A 12,222-nucleotide genomic window follows, 5' to 3' on the forward strand; every position below is an offset into this window, starting at 1 on the left:
TTTAACTGTCTTTAAAATTGGCTTTAAAAAAACCAACCAGAAATGGGTTTTGGTAGAAACAAGCTCAGGAAGGCACAGTCACTTGTAAGGCTGAAGACTTTGGGCTCAGTCTTCTGTGGTAGGAAATACAATGTATCTGTTTGGCTGTTGCTCACCTGAAGTGATTTGGGAAAATTACCTTTTCTTTGAAAAGGGAGCAGAAGTCTCACCATCCATACCAGGAAGAAGGAATGGGGATGTCCCTTGTGCTGCTCAGTTAGCTTTGGCCCAAGTGGAAGTATTAAGTATCCCTCCATATAATTTTCCTTGCAAAATCTTAGAGAAGGGCAGTGGTTTTAAGCTGATGATTACAAACATGGATTTGCTTCTTTCTAGATATGCTCCATGCCCACACAAGAGGTAGAGGCCTGCAGTTAAACTTCTTGTAGCTGTATAAATTATTCCTCAGTCAGGGACTGAAGCTGGCTGCAGAATCAGCTGTGCAAGGCCTGGTTTCATGGTCTGAGATCCAGAGTCAGCATGGCCTGCCTGCTGCCAGTGGTGCCTGAGATGTTCCTGCCATAGCAAGCAGCACCTCTACTAAGGGATGTAAAACAAACCAGACTCTGGAGCCACAGATGGAACTACTCCACCTGTTTTTGAGTGGGAAAGAAATATTATGAACTGTACATTGAATCAGCATTCTTTATATTCCAGCTCCCAAATCTTGTTTGGCATGAGGCTGGACTGAGCCAAGCTTAAGCTACAAGAAATTACATAGGTCAGTTACTGCCTAAGGAAGCTTTGGAATTGGATTGTTTATAAATGACCCTTTAACTCGGTTGCATAAGAAATTTCATAATTTAAAATGTTATAAAACAACTTCCTCCTAAACCAGTGTGCACTGCACACATGCCCAGTTTTAAGGCTGTAATCAGCATATTAGTTCTTGCAATATTTATTTCTAGCAACCGGTGATTACATTAAAAAAAAATTTAAAAAATGAAAACAAGTGACCAGGCTCTCAGATGGCAGGAGAAAATATCTCATGAGAGAATAGCAACTGTATACTCGAGTTTTGCAAGACTTGGCTATGTTTCCATTCAATTATCCCAGCCTTTGCTGGGAACCTGTCTGGCTTTTGGTTTGGGGTTTGGTTTTGTTTTTTAAAGGGGAAAAAAGGCAAGCACTTAGTGCTGTAATTGTTCTAAATCAAGGATTACTGCAGTGAGATCTGCAAATTACATGTTCCAAAGACAACAGTTCTCTTTAGAACTTTATAAAACATGACTACTGTTTAGATTTTGTAATGGCTATTTAAAGAGCCATTTATCCATTCTGAAAAAAAATTGTTCCAAATGGAAGTGTCAGCTTCATGTAGCACATTGTCCCCAATACACTGTTGTGAACAGTTGCCTGCCTTAAGGACGAAAGGTCTTTCAGCTCTAATAGCGAAGAAAAATAATTTGGGAGCTAAAAATAATACCTCTACTGTTAACATACAGTGAACAAGCACCATGTGTTGGGCTCATTCATAGATCAAAGACCTTTCACATACAGCAGCTATGGGAAAGGTTAACTAATATGCAAGGATATTAGGATGCTGCCATGAGAGCACCTGAAATAGAGTAACCCTGCTATCCTGGAATACCCCTGTGACTTGGGTCTGTGTCCACTCCTGCCCTCCCCTGCTAATTGGCATTTGTTCCTGTGGGACTGAGAGAGCCCTCACTGTACTGTGCCAGCTGTCAGTGGAGACAGATGAGCTAGTAAAGATGGCCAAGCGATGATGGTGCTACCCTGGCAGTAAGACTAGGTTTAAATCCTTGTGACATGGAACAAGTTATTCCAGGTGAGACTCAAAACTAGCACCTAAATTCCTGATGTGCAATTTAGGCAGACATCAGAATCTAACCTTGTCTCTTTTGGGTGCCTAAGGAGATGATTATCATGTATTTCCCACAGAAAAGACCTTCAAGGATTTAATGTTCCTACCTAATGGCTGAGTTAATTATCCAGACACTTCTGTACAAGCACTCACAAACCACTCTCTGCCCCCACACTTGGTTCTGTGCATGCACTAAAAGCAGTTCTTGCACGGATCACAGCATGGGTAGTCCAGTTCATAAACACAGAGCCTAGGAAACACACAGCCTTCCCCCTCCCCTCACCAAAACCAGCAGATACAGAACAGGGGAGTTGAGCCAGGATTATTTGCAGCTAATCAGGCCAACATCACAGGATGGTCTGGCTCCTCAGGCTTCTGGATCGCCTGGCCCAGAGCCATTTTCCCTGTGTTACATAAAAGAACAATGTTTCAGCTAACTTTGGCTTCTTATGCAGCAAGCGATGACAGATTCACTAGTTGTGCTTATAGGGACTCACCAGCTCTACTGAATTATCTTCTCTTGTAGTTTCCACTTTGGATGGCTGGGTCAATTTGCAGAAAATATAGGACCTTAAGACCCAATGCTTGCTCCAGGGTCTAGGACAGCAGAATCCACAGCATTTGTATGCACTCCTTTGAAACCACTGCAGTGCACAAGGTTTTGAAGCAACCATTCTGTTTCCTGGTGGCCTCCTGCTCTCATCTACGTGGCAGCTAATCAGGGTAAAGCAAGACTGGCAGAAAATAAAGGACACTACTGAGATGTAAGAAATGCCCTGTAACCTCTCCCATAAGGCAGCTGCAGTTTTTTCCCTTCATTTGCAAGGGGACTAACATGCAAGGGAAGCCTCTCCTTCAGAACAAGGACCTAACACAAAGTAGAACAGTAGAGGGGAAATAAGTAAGTCCATAAATAGCCAGAAGTCTGTCAGCTATGAATACCTTTCTCCTAAGTCAGGTCAGTGAAAAACTACTGGGCTAAAAAGGAAGGCAAAAGGAGAAGCTGTAACAGGAAAATGGTTGGCTATAAACACATTCCAAGATGAAACCAAAAACCTAGAAAGTATGCCCAAACACATTCATTTCTCCACGACACATCAGGAAGAGAAACTCTGGATTAATGTATGAATTTACCCTTTGAGTCTCCTCATAGATATGAAGCTCAGGTTTAGAAAGCCAAGCAAGCAAATGGGTATCTGCCCAGGAAAAGGAACATATATGCCAGAAATAGGGGAAATGAACCTCTCAATCACCAGTTTTTGGCCAGGTCAAAATAAGGACTGAAATACTGCTCCCCATCCTCCTAAATAAACAGTCATACCTTCAGGCCATGGATTTCAAATGATGGCTTCTCTTTGGACACTCCTCCTGCAACAACCATGCCTTCACTGAATCACAGATGTCTGCTTGGCTGAGATAACAGTCACTGCATACCTGGTCTGGGAACCTTAGAAAACCAAGGTTTTCTTCTTGTGAACGCTGTTCTACAAACCACATTTTGATAAACTCACCCATCCCACCTCCCAGAAACCCAACAAATGCAAATAAGCAACAGGTCATTAACCTGTCAGCTATGGAAAATCAGCATAAACCAACAGAGCTAGGAGAAGAATTTCTGCTTCATACTAGAAGAGCAACTCACCCAAGAAGTGGTCTGTTCACTGTGCTGAGAAAAGGTAACTGACATAATAAAATCTTCAGCAGAATAAGAAAAATAACATACTCCAAAACTTAATGATGGTCAGAAGAGTTATTTGGACAGGCCATTCTTTGAATTTGTATAAATTGCCTACGGCTAAGAAAAGTGGCTAAAAAAGTCTACAGGATATCTATTTGGCTGAGTTAGGACATCTCTGTCTTTTAAGACAGAGAAAAAGGCACAGAAACAAGGACTCAGATCTTGACAAAGCAGAATGCTATAGAAAGATTAGTTCTTGGCACCTGTCTGTGAAAGCAAAGTGCTGGGCAACAAAAGAGGAGACAGCACACAGCACAACATGGCAGTGACTACATCCCTTGACTGAAAAAAGCCCAAGATGGACAAGATTCTCACATTCTAGTCATTGCTTTTGCTACCCTGAAATATGTTTCCTTTTTACTCTTCTCTGTGAATTGTTTAATTTTGTCATGATTAACATCAGCAGCAACAATTTCTTTCATTCTAAACTCTATTAATGCTAAATTAATAGGTAGTAATCATATTTGCAAACAAATCATGTGACAGAACAGCCACTGCTTTTTTCCTGTAAAGACCTGATAGCTTCAAACTGTACTCAACTTTTTATGACAATAACCTGAAAGAATTCACAATCAAAACATCCTCATCTAATAACCCTCAACAAATTTAACCATGAATGGTTTTAGCCACTGTTTGAAAATTCAAATTTTATAAGGCAGATTTCACGTATGGTCAAATTTTCCCTTTGAGTGGGACTGGTATAACTGCATGACCCAGAAATCAAACTAGTCACAGCACTTAGTTAATCACTGAGCAGTCTAATTCTGCCTATACTGGTACTAATATTTAATTGTTTAGTAAGTGTGAATTTACTGAAATTACATACTGAAGCGGAATTGCAAGCCATTTCTCAATATTCAAGTGGTTTATTCCCTTCTTCCTCTAGTCCATTTGATTTCACTTCTACTCTAGGGCTCTTCCCTCCTCGCCCTTCTCTCCTGCGTTTGACTGACTTCTCTGCTCTTGCCCTGCCCTCATTGGCAGGAGTTCCCTGCTGATGGAACAGCTCTGCTAACTGCTCTTGCCCACTCAGAAGCAGTCCCCCTTTCCAATGACCTAATGCTGGATTTCCTTTGAACCTAAAAAAACTGACTTAAATCTAGCACAGGTCTAACACTTACACTGTATTTTCATTCTGTCCAGTTTGGAAATAAATACAATTTGAAGGAAGAAAGGAGAGAAAGACTATTTTCTAGACAAGTAAAGGAAGAATTTCCCTTCATATGTGTTCCTCAAGCACATTTGAAGGATGGTACTTCCTTAGCTCCCAGGTATGTTGTGAGGATCAGACGCAATTATATGTAACTCATGTAAACCACATACAGAAGAATTAAGAGATATTTTAAATTAGATGCATATAGCTATGTTACAAGTACAGTTATCATAACAGCTACCACACAACCATATAAATATGGAATATACTGTATTTATCAAACAAAATTCAAAGAATTCTTCAGATCACCTTACTCCAGCTGTTGTCTCACTATCTTAATCCTTTGCCATTTTTGGGCAGGAGTTAGCTCACTTTCAGAGGCAATGGCAAGGAAACCCAGACAGAACAGAAAAAAAGCACAGAGAAAGCTGATGGGCATGGATTTAAGAGTTTTTCTAGTGGGCACTATTTTTTATTGGGCACTACTGCTACTGTAGCATGTACACTGCCATGACCCATGCTTGGGCTGAGGGTGTGACTAAGTAGAATTCGCAGCTCACAGAAAAGATTAAATGGAAAAGTGCAAATACCAGTTCCAACCACACATCACTCTCAGTTGAACAATGAAGACTAGGCAGGACCTTCTCACCTGTCCCTTTACCAGATTTCATACAGTTTCTTTTAGACATTGTGGCCAATACTTAATTAAAGCAAGCAGAAGACAACTCCTAACCAGGATAGAAAAGCCTGCCACGTTCCTTGCAGCATACAGGAGTTGGGGGTTGAAGGATGTCCTTGTTAACTCAAATCTTGAAATCATTTCTAGTCAAGGGTATCTAAAATCCTCTAAACATATGCTTGATTTCCAGCTGCCAAATAGCAAACTTTGTTACTTCTCTCTCCATTCCTCAGCAGATTCAGCAAGTTCTCCAAAGCCACATCCTTGCCTGCAGAAGGTAGAGAATATGGCACTCATTTTAGATTGATTTCCCAATTTCAATATAAATCTGTTGCAAGGTGAGCTATGTGCCTGTGGACTAGCACTACTCTCATAATATGAATGACATGAAATTCTGAGTCAAACCAATACCAGCTAAGCCCAGTCTTAACTGTTCCACTGAAACAGTTAATTCCCTAAAAACACAATAAAAGCAATTTTTCCAAGTCATAGTTTTCACTAGCAACTTTCCTCCTTGTAATGTTAGAAATGTCCACCACTGTGGAAAAGCTCTGGTCTTTGTCAAATGATTGTACAATTGGCACTATCTTTACCCACAGACTCATTGCTTTTTAGCATACTCATCATTGTTTGCCATTATTCTCCCCTTCCACCTCTACTTCAACTATCACATGTCAATAGGCTAAGCAATGATTTCAGCTGTAAACATGTGCAAATAGTATTTTGAATATGACTCTGTCTTTGAGGTAAACTATATGTTCATCTTTTGATCTATGACAACCAAATGTCCTTACAAATTTAGATCCAAATAACAATACTGGCTTCAGTTCATAGATTTGCCAGTTAAGCGTCAGCTTAGGCAACAATAGCTTTCAGTCTTTGCCAAAAATAAAATGCTAAGTCCCTAAGAAAGAGAAAGACTTCTTCCTCAGTTTTAAGTAATGTTTTTATTTAAAGCAATTAAAAAATGGTATCAGGAAAACCACTTATGTGAAATTCATAGCATCTTCTCCCTGTCCCCCCTATTAAAATAAAAAAATACTATTTTAAAACCCTCAAATCTCTAAAACTAAATTAATTAAATTCTGCAAGTATCTCTTCTGTCTCTTACTTTAAAGTAAGCTATTTAAATGCCCATTCTCAATCTCACACTTCACACACACTGCCATGTTCCTAAAAGCACCCTGACTGGTTTGAGAATCCACAGCCTCATTCAAATCAGCTCCCTCTCCATAAACTACTTCCCTGCACTCTATTTCACCCATGCTCCTCCTCAAAGGACTCACAGACGTCTCTTAAGGCACTTAAAACATTATTGGGGTGTCCACTGCTCGCTGTCTGACACTGATGTCACAGAAGGACTCAGAAATCCATCCATAAGCAGATGGGATAACCCTCTGACTCAAAAGGAAGTGAAAGGAGGGTGAAGAAATCAGGAGGCAGTACTTTTTTCCAACCCTCAAAAGCACAGTCTGATTGCTACTGTCTGAAGTTAGTAATAAGCAAGAGCAGAATTTTGTTCCTGCAAGGAATTGTGTTCAAGAAAGTAGACAAAGAGGAAACAGAGGAAGAAAAGTAGGAAAGTTGCTGCTTTCTTTCACATTGCCTCAAGAACTGAAAGGAGGTGAGAGAACTTGCCATCAAAGTCCATGCCAGCTCTTTTCTAATATTCCCCATTATTTTGGAAATTAGGTTCAAGATTTAAAAGTAAACTAGGGCCTCCAAAATCAGGCTCTTCAATGAATACTTTTTTAAAGTTCTGAGAGGGATTTCAGTGCTGAGAAGAAATCATAGGAAGCTAGATGCCTCATCTGTTTAGGCATTCTGGAAAACATCACTAGGCTTCCAACTGAAATAAAAGGCTTTTAGAAATTTCACCCTAAATTGCAATGAAAAAAGAATTGCAACATCAGCTGTAAGGAACCCATTAGCCCTCTTGACATATTCAGAGAAATAAAGCAGTTGTCAGAAACAGTTTACCTTTTACAACCCCTTTAGAGAAAACTAACAACTGAAAAGCCTGTGAAATACAGATGCAGTGTATCTTACACCTGCTTATGCTTGTGGCTGTGTAGGAGTCAAAGCAGCAGGTCTCAAACAAAGTTAATGTAAAGTAGGTGAAGATTCTGAGTTAAAGCAAGGGCTTTCTTCCAATGATTGCAGTGCTCCAATCCAAGTCAGGGCACCACTGCATGCCAAGGAGTCAGGGGTCAGAGTGGTCCCTTCCTTGGATTATACGTTACTTGCATAGGTCCTGCCACCAACAGACCAGAGAAATGTCAGCCTGAGCCCAACCAAGATCCACTTACTGTAAATGTGTGGTTTTACCAATTCCTATTGCACAAATGTTTAATAGGTCCATTTGAGTATGCAAGGATAATTAAGAAAAAAAAGGGGGTTTTATTTGGTGCTAATTCACCACATGCAAATTCCAGCTGTTTACTGTAGACCTACCACCAAGCATACACTTCTTCCCACAGCTCATCAGAAAGCCTCTTGCTGGTGAAAGTGGTTAATCCACAACATTTTTGTTGCTGAAGCCAAGACTCCAAATGGGGGGTTTAAGTTACTAATGACAAAAAACTTGCATTCTTTAACTAGCGAATACTGTAAGGGTTTCTCCATTTACAGAAAACCACCCAGAAGTGGTTGCTGGCAGAAAAAAATGGACCAGAATAGAAGAAGCTGTTACCAGGCAGGACAGAGATGCACAAAGCAAAGCAGCAGCAAACAACAGGCTAGGAAAAAATCCTGTTATCTGGCAGCATGGGACAGCCAAAGTAAGCGACAAGTTCCTTAGTGCCCGCCAAGCAAAAGCCTTGTGCTAAAATATCCTCCTGTGCCGTGGCCAACTTGCAGCCTCTGACCCCAGGCTGGAAACAAAGCTTGGCCTCACGCCTCACTGCGATGCCTTGTGCCACCACATGACAAAAGAAATGGCTCCTTTAATAACTAGGTTTGATGTTTTGTATTATTCCTGCCCCAGAAGCAACCAGAACTTCCAGCCAGCATTAGAGCTTTATGGTGCTGGTTTCTCTGCAAAAAATGCACTGCCGTGAGTTATTTTCAATTTATGGAAAACCAAATAGAAAGCCTCTAGGGGAATCAAAGAGAAGAGTGAATTAAACAAGTGCAAAGTTGCTCCATGGGCATACAAACCTAAATCTAATATATTATCAGTAACACCTGACATCATCACGGACTGTTCTGTGATCTCATACATTTAAATTAAGACTCTGCATAGCATTGCATTTATAAATGAACAAGTATTGCATAGTAAATGGTATATAAAGAGCAATTTCAGTTTTGATGTGAACTATTGAGAAGATCATAAAGCTCAAGGCAGATCATTCTACAAATCATCTTTACAGTTACCAGATTGTGGCTCTACTTAACCCTTCTTTAACAGAATTCAGTAGAAGCACATCCCTCTGGCAGTGAATAACAGAAAAAGCTACTGAAGAAACATGTAACATGAAAAGATATAGCTCTCAAAAGAATCACAGCATCTGCTGTTGTTACTGGTCTCAGCTCTTCCAAAAAGCACTAGGAGAAGGCATTATTCAGGTCAGTTTTATAATTGCTCACATGGTCACAAACTGTAGTGAATAAAAATACTGAGATGTGGATCACTGCTGTGGTACTAGTTAGGAAAGAACGTAGCACCACAGCTAGAGGTGCCACTCTCGAAAAAAATAGCTCCAAAACTGTCAGCAGTAAATTCTTAGGAAAAGTTGGTGTCTACAAACTACAGAAGCTGTGTGTAGTTTGCCCACATCTTTAAAGTCACTTGGTACTGTAAAGGGGCTTTCTCTAGATGCAATAACAAGCATGCACTAAACAACAGAATGTCTGCTACTACCTCCGACCTCCTAGCACCACACCTGGCCACAGGAATACACTGCATGGCATTAGCTTACACCTAACTCACTTGCAGACTTTACTGGCCAAAGCCTGGCACAGAGTCAGGAACATACAGGGCCTTTTCACATCAAAATCACCTTTTGGGTAGGCAAACAAAACAATTATTTTTCAGATGCCTTTCTCATTCTAGTAACAGATACAGATTTAACTAGACAATTGTATCTCACTACGCTTCACTTTATACAGCAAATATCTTCTTTCTTGCTTCTTCACCCTGATAACATTCACTAATTTATAATTATAAGAGGGTCTCCAGAAGAGATTGGTTGATGAACCTCAAAAGTTTCACAGATACCTGGAGGTGTGTAAGAGCCCCATCCACAGAACAAGCCACCAGATATGGCACTAAGAAAACAAACCCAAACCACAATGGAATCTCATTCAGAAGCCACTACCTTGCTTTTCAGAGACCTGATTCACTGCTGAAGTGCATGGCTGGTAGTACTGGATCTCGTGACTCTGAAGAGCCCATGGTAGATGCTGGAGTTAACTTCTGTTAATTGGTTTTTGAAGGATATTTGCATTGTCACCTCAAAACCCTTGGGTCAGATGGCTTGGGTGACAAATACAATTCCTCTATGAAAGAAAAAAAGATACCTTTCCAAGTTATTTTATGCAGTTGCTGAGTCAATCAATTCTATACACTTAATTCCTTTCCAAATCAAACTTTACTGCCACCTCTTGCACTTTATTCTCCATAAGCCACTCCTGCAGAGCACCCTCCTCTGTCCAATAAAGATTCTGCTTTCAAGTCCCTGTTTAAAATTTGCAGTGCTCCCGTTTTCTCCCCTGCCGTGTCAGCAGCTAGGTTGACCACAGATGGAGCCCATTTGGCAGCTGAAATGACCCAGATGCTGAATCTGGAGCATCTTCCCAGCTGCAGTCGCTGGGCTCACGTCCGACTCCTCAGCGGCTGGCTGTCAAGCTGCCCTTGAGCTGTGCCAAGCATACATCCCAAAGCTTTGACCAAAGTGGGGCAAATGCTCTAAATCTGTGAGGCCTGCTGACAGAAAGGATAATAAAGACTAAAGGTTTTAAAAGTAGGCAGTGAGGGAAAGCAAACACCCTTCCCTCCTTTCTCTTCTATTCCCCATTTTTTTCCACAATCTCTTTTCCACTGTTAATAAAAATTCAAGGAGAGCTGAATGGTGAGAGCAGGTCTAATGTACCACATGCTAGTCTGAGGTACTGACCAGCAGGAGATTCTCCTTCATCCACACTGTGTGCAGTGGAAGGTGGCTCAGGTACCTCTGCTTCAAGTCACAGCGACAGCAAGGGATGGGAAATAATCTTTACTGAGGAAAAGGTGGCAACAGACAACTCCTTTAGTTCATTACATATTCATTCTTTAAGCTCTCTAGAAATCTTTAAACTATCAAAGCTGTAGAAATTCTTGGAAAATTCAGGAGTGACTACTTAATATCCTACTGGCTAATTTCCTAATTTTCCTCTCTTAGAAGGACTTCTACATTCTCCATGCCTCCCCAATGAAGAGCAAAGGAAAAGGCTTACCTTGTTTCAATGACTACAGTCATTCAATTACCATTCTGCATTCTGATCTAGATTTAAGAGGGAGCATTGAAGTTTTCACCCTTTACCTCATCTCTACTCATCCTGGCCTAGCACTCCACGTGCTGATAAAATAAACTATCCCCACCCACCATTAAAGTACCTCTACAGGGCCTATTCAGCTAAAAAAAAAAAAAGTCTCTTCTCAAATAGCAAGTCCAACTCAAAAATGCCTCTGTTTATTACATATACACATACTGTACCTGTTAGAGCTCCTAAAAGGAAAACACTGTTTTAGAGAAAGTTTATTTTTCTAAAATATCACATTTACTAGTGAAAAATATTTTGCACATTTAACATTAAATAGCCTATGTCTTGCTATAAACCTTCCCCTTTCCAAATTAAAGATCATCATCCAAGTAGAGGGAGCAGTAGCAAATTACTTCTACCTAAATGTTTTTTGTAAAAAACAAATAGCATTTTTTAAGACAGAAGAGTCATACATATTCCTATTTTTAATTACTACTGAAAACAGTAGTACTGAAGCTATCTTCATCCTGCAGTATTTAAAAGTCACTAAACTGAGCTACAAGCATCAAGAACCTTCAGTGAAACAGACTTCATATGTAAGAAGTGGACTGTATTCCAGTAAAACCAAGTCAGTTTAACAACATATTAGTAAAGAAAAGAGGCTGTTTATAGTACTGTTTTTTTCCTTTAACCCTTTTCTTTGAAGACAAGTGGCTCAAAATTAGATGACATGTAATTAAAGACCAGGATCCAATAAACCAAAAATTTTATACTCTACTCAGAGATTTCTTATGTGATCATGTCCAGGAAACTAACCTCTGTCAGCACTCAGTTTCTATAGATGCAATCTGAATTAGATGATGGAGAAGAGAGGAAGAGGCAACTTGGCATTAAATATTTATTCATAATTTCTGTAACTAAAAATATGTATATAAGCACTAAGTTCAGAAAGTAAAGGAACACTACTATTGAGTTGAACTGGAACACCAATCCTCATGCCCAACTGCTCTGCAATACTTGGAGAAAAGACAGGATTTGATGCACTCCCATCATGGACAAATTCAGCTCTACTAAGCCCCAAGGAAATGAAGTTGCAAAACAGAAGGTGCTTCACACAGCCAGACACACTTATTTGTTTACACAGCACAAACTCCCAACTGCAAACCTGAAGGTACTCAACTGCAGCAGTAGTGTATGGTATAAAAATGACACTTGAAATACAGCCAATTTACAGGACTCTAGAAAACATTCAGAAGCTTTCACCAGCATCCTAGCTTATGCCCGAGACCAGAAATCCCCTAGAAATCTTCATTATGTTTCTA

Source organism: Molothrus ater, chromosome 4, assembly GCF_012460135.2.
Source record: "Molothrus ater isolate BHLD 08-10-18 breed brown headed cowbird chromosome 4, BPBGC_Mater_1.1, whole genome shotgun sequence".
In the NCBI taxonomy this organism is placed as follows: Eukaryota; Metazoa; Chordata; class Aves; order Passeriformes; family Icteridae; genus Molothrus; species Molothrus ater.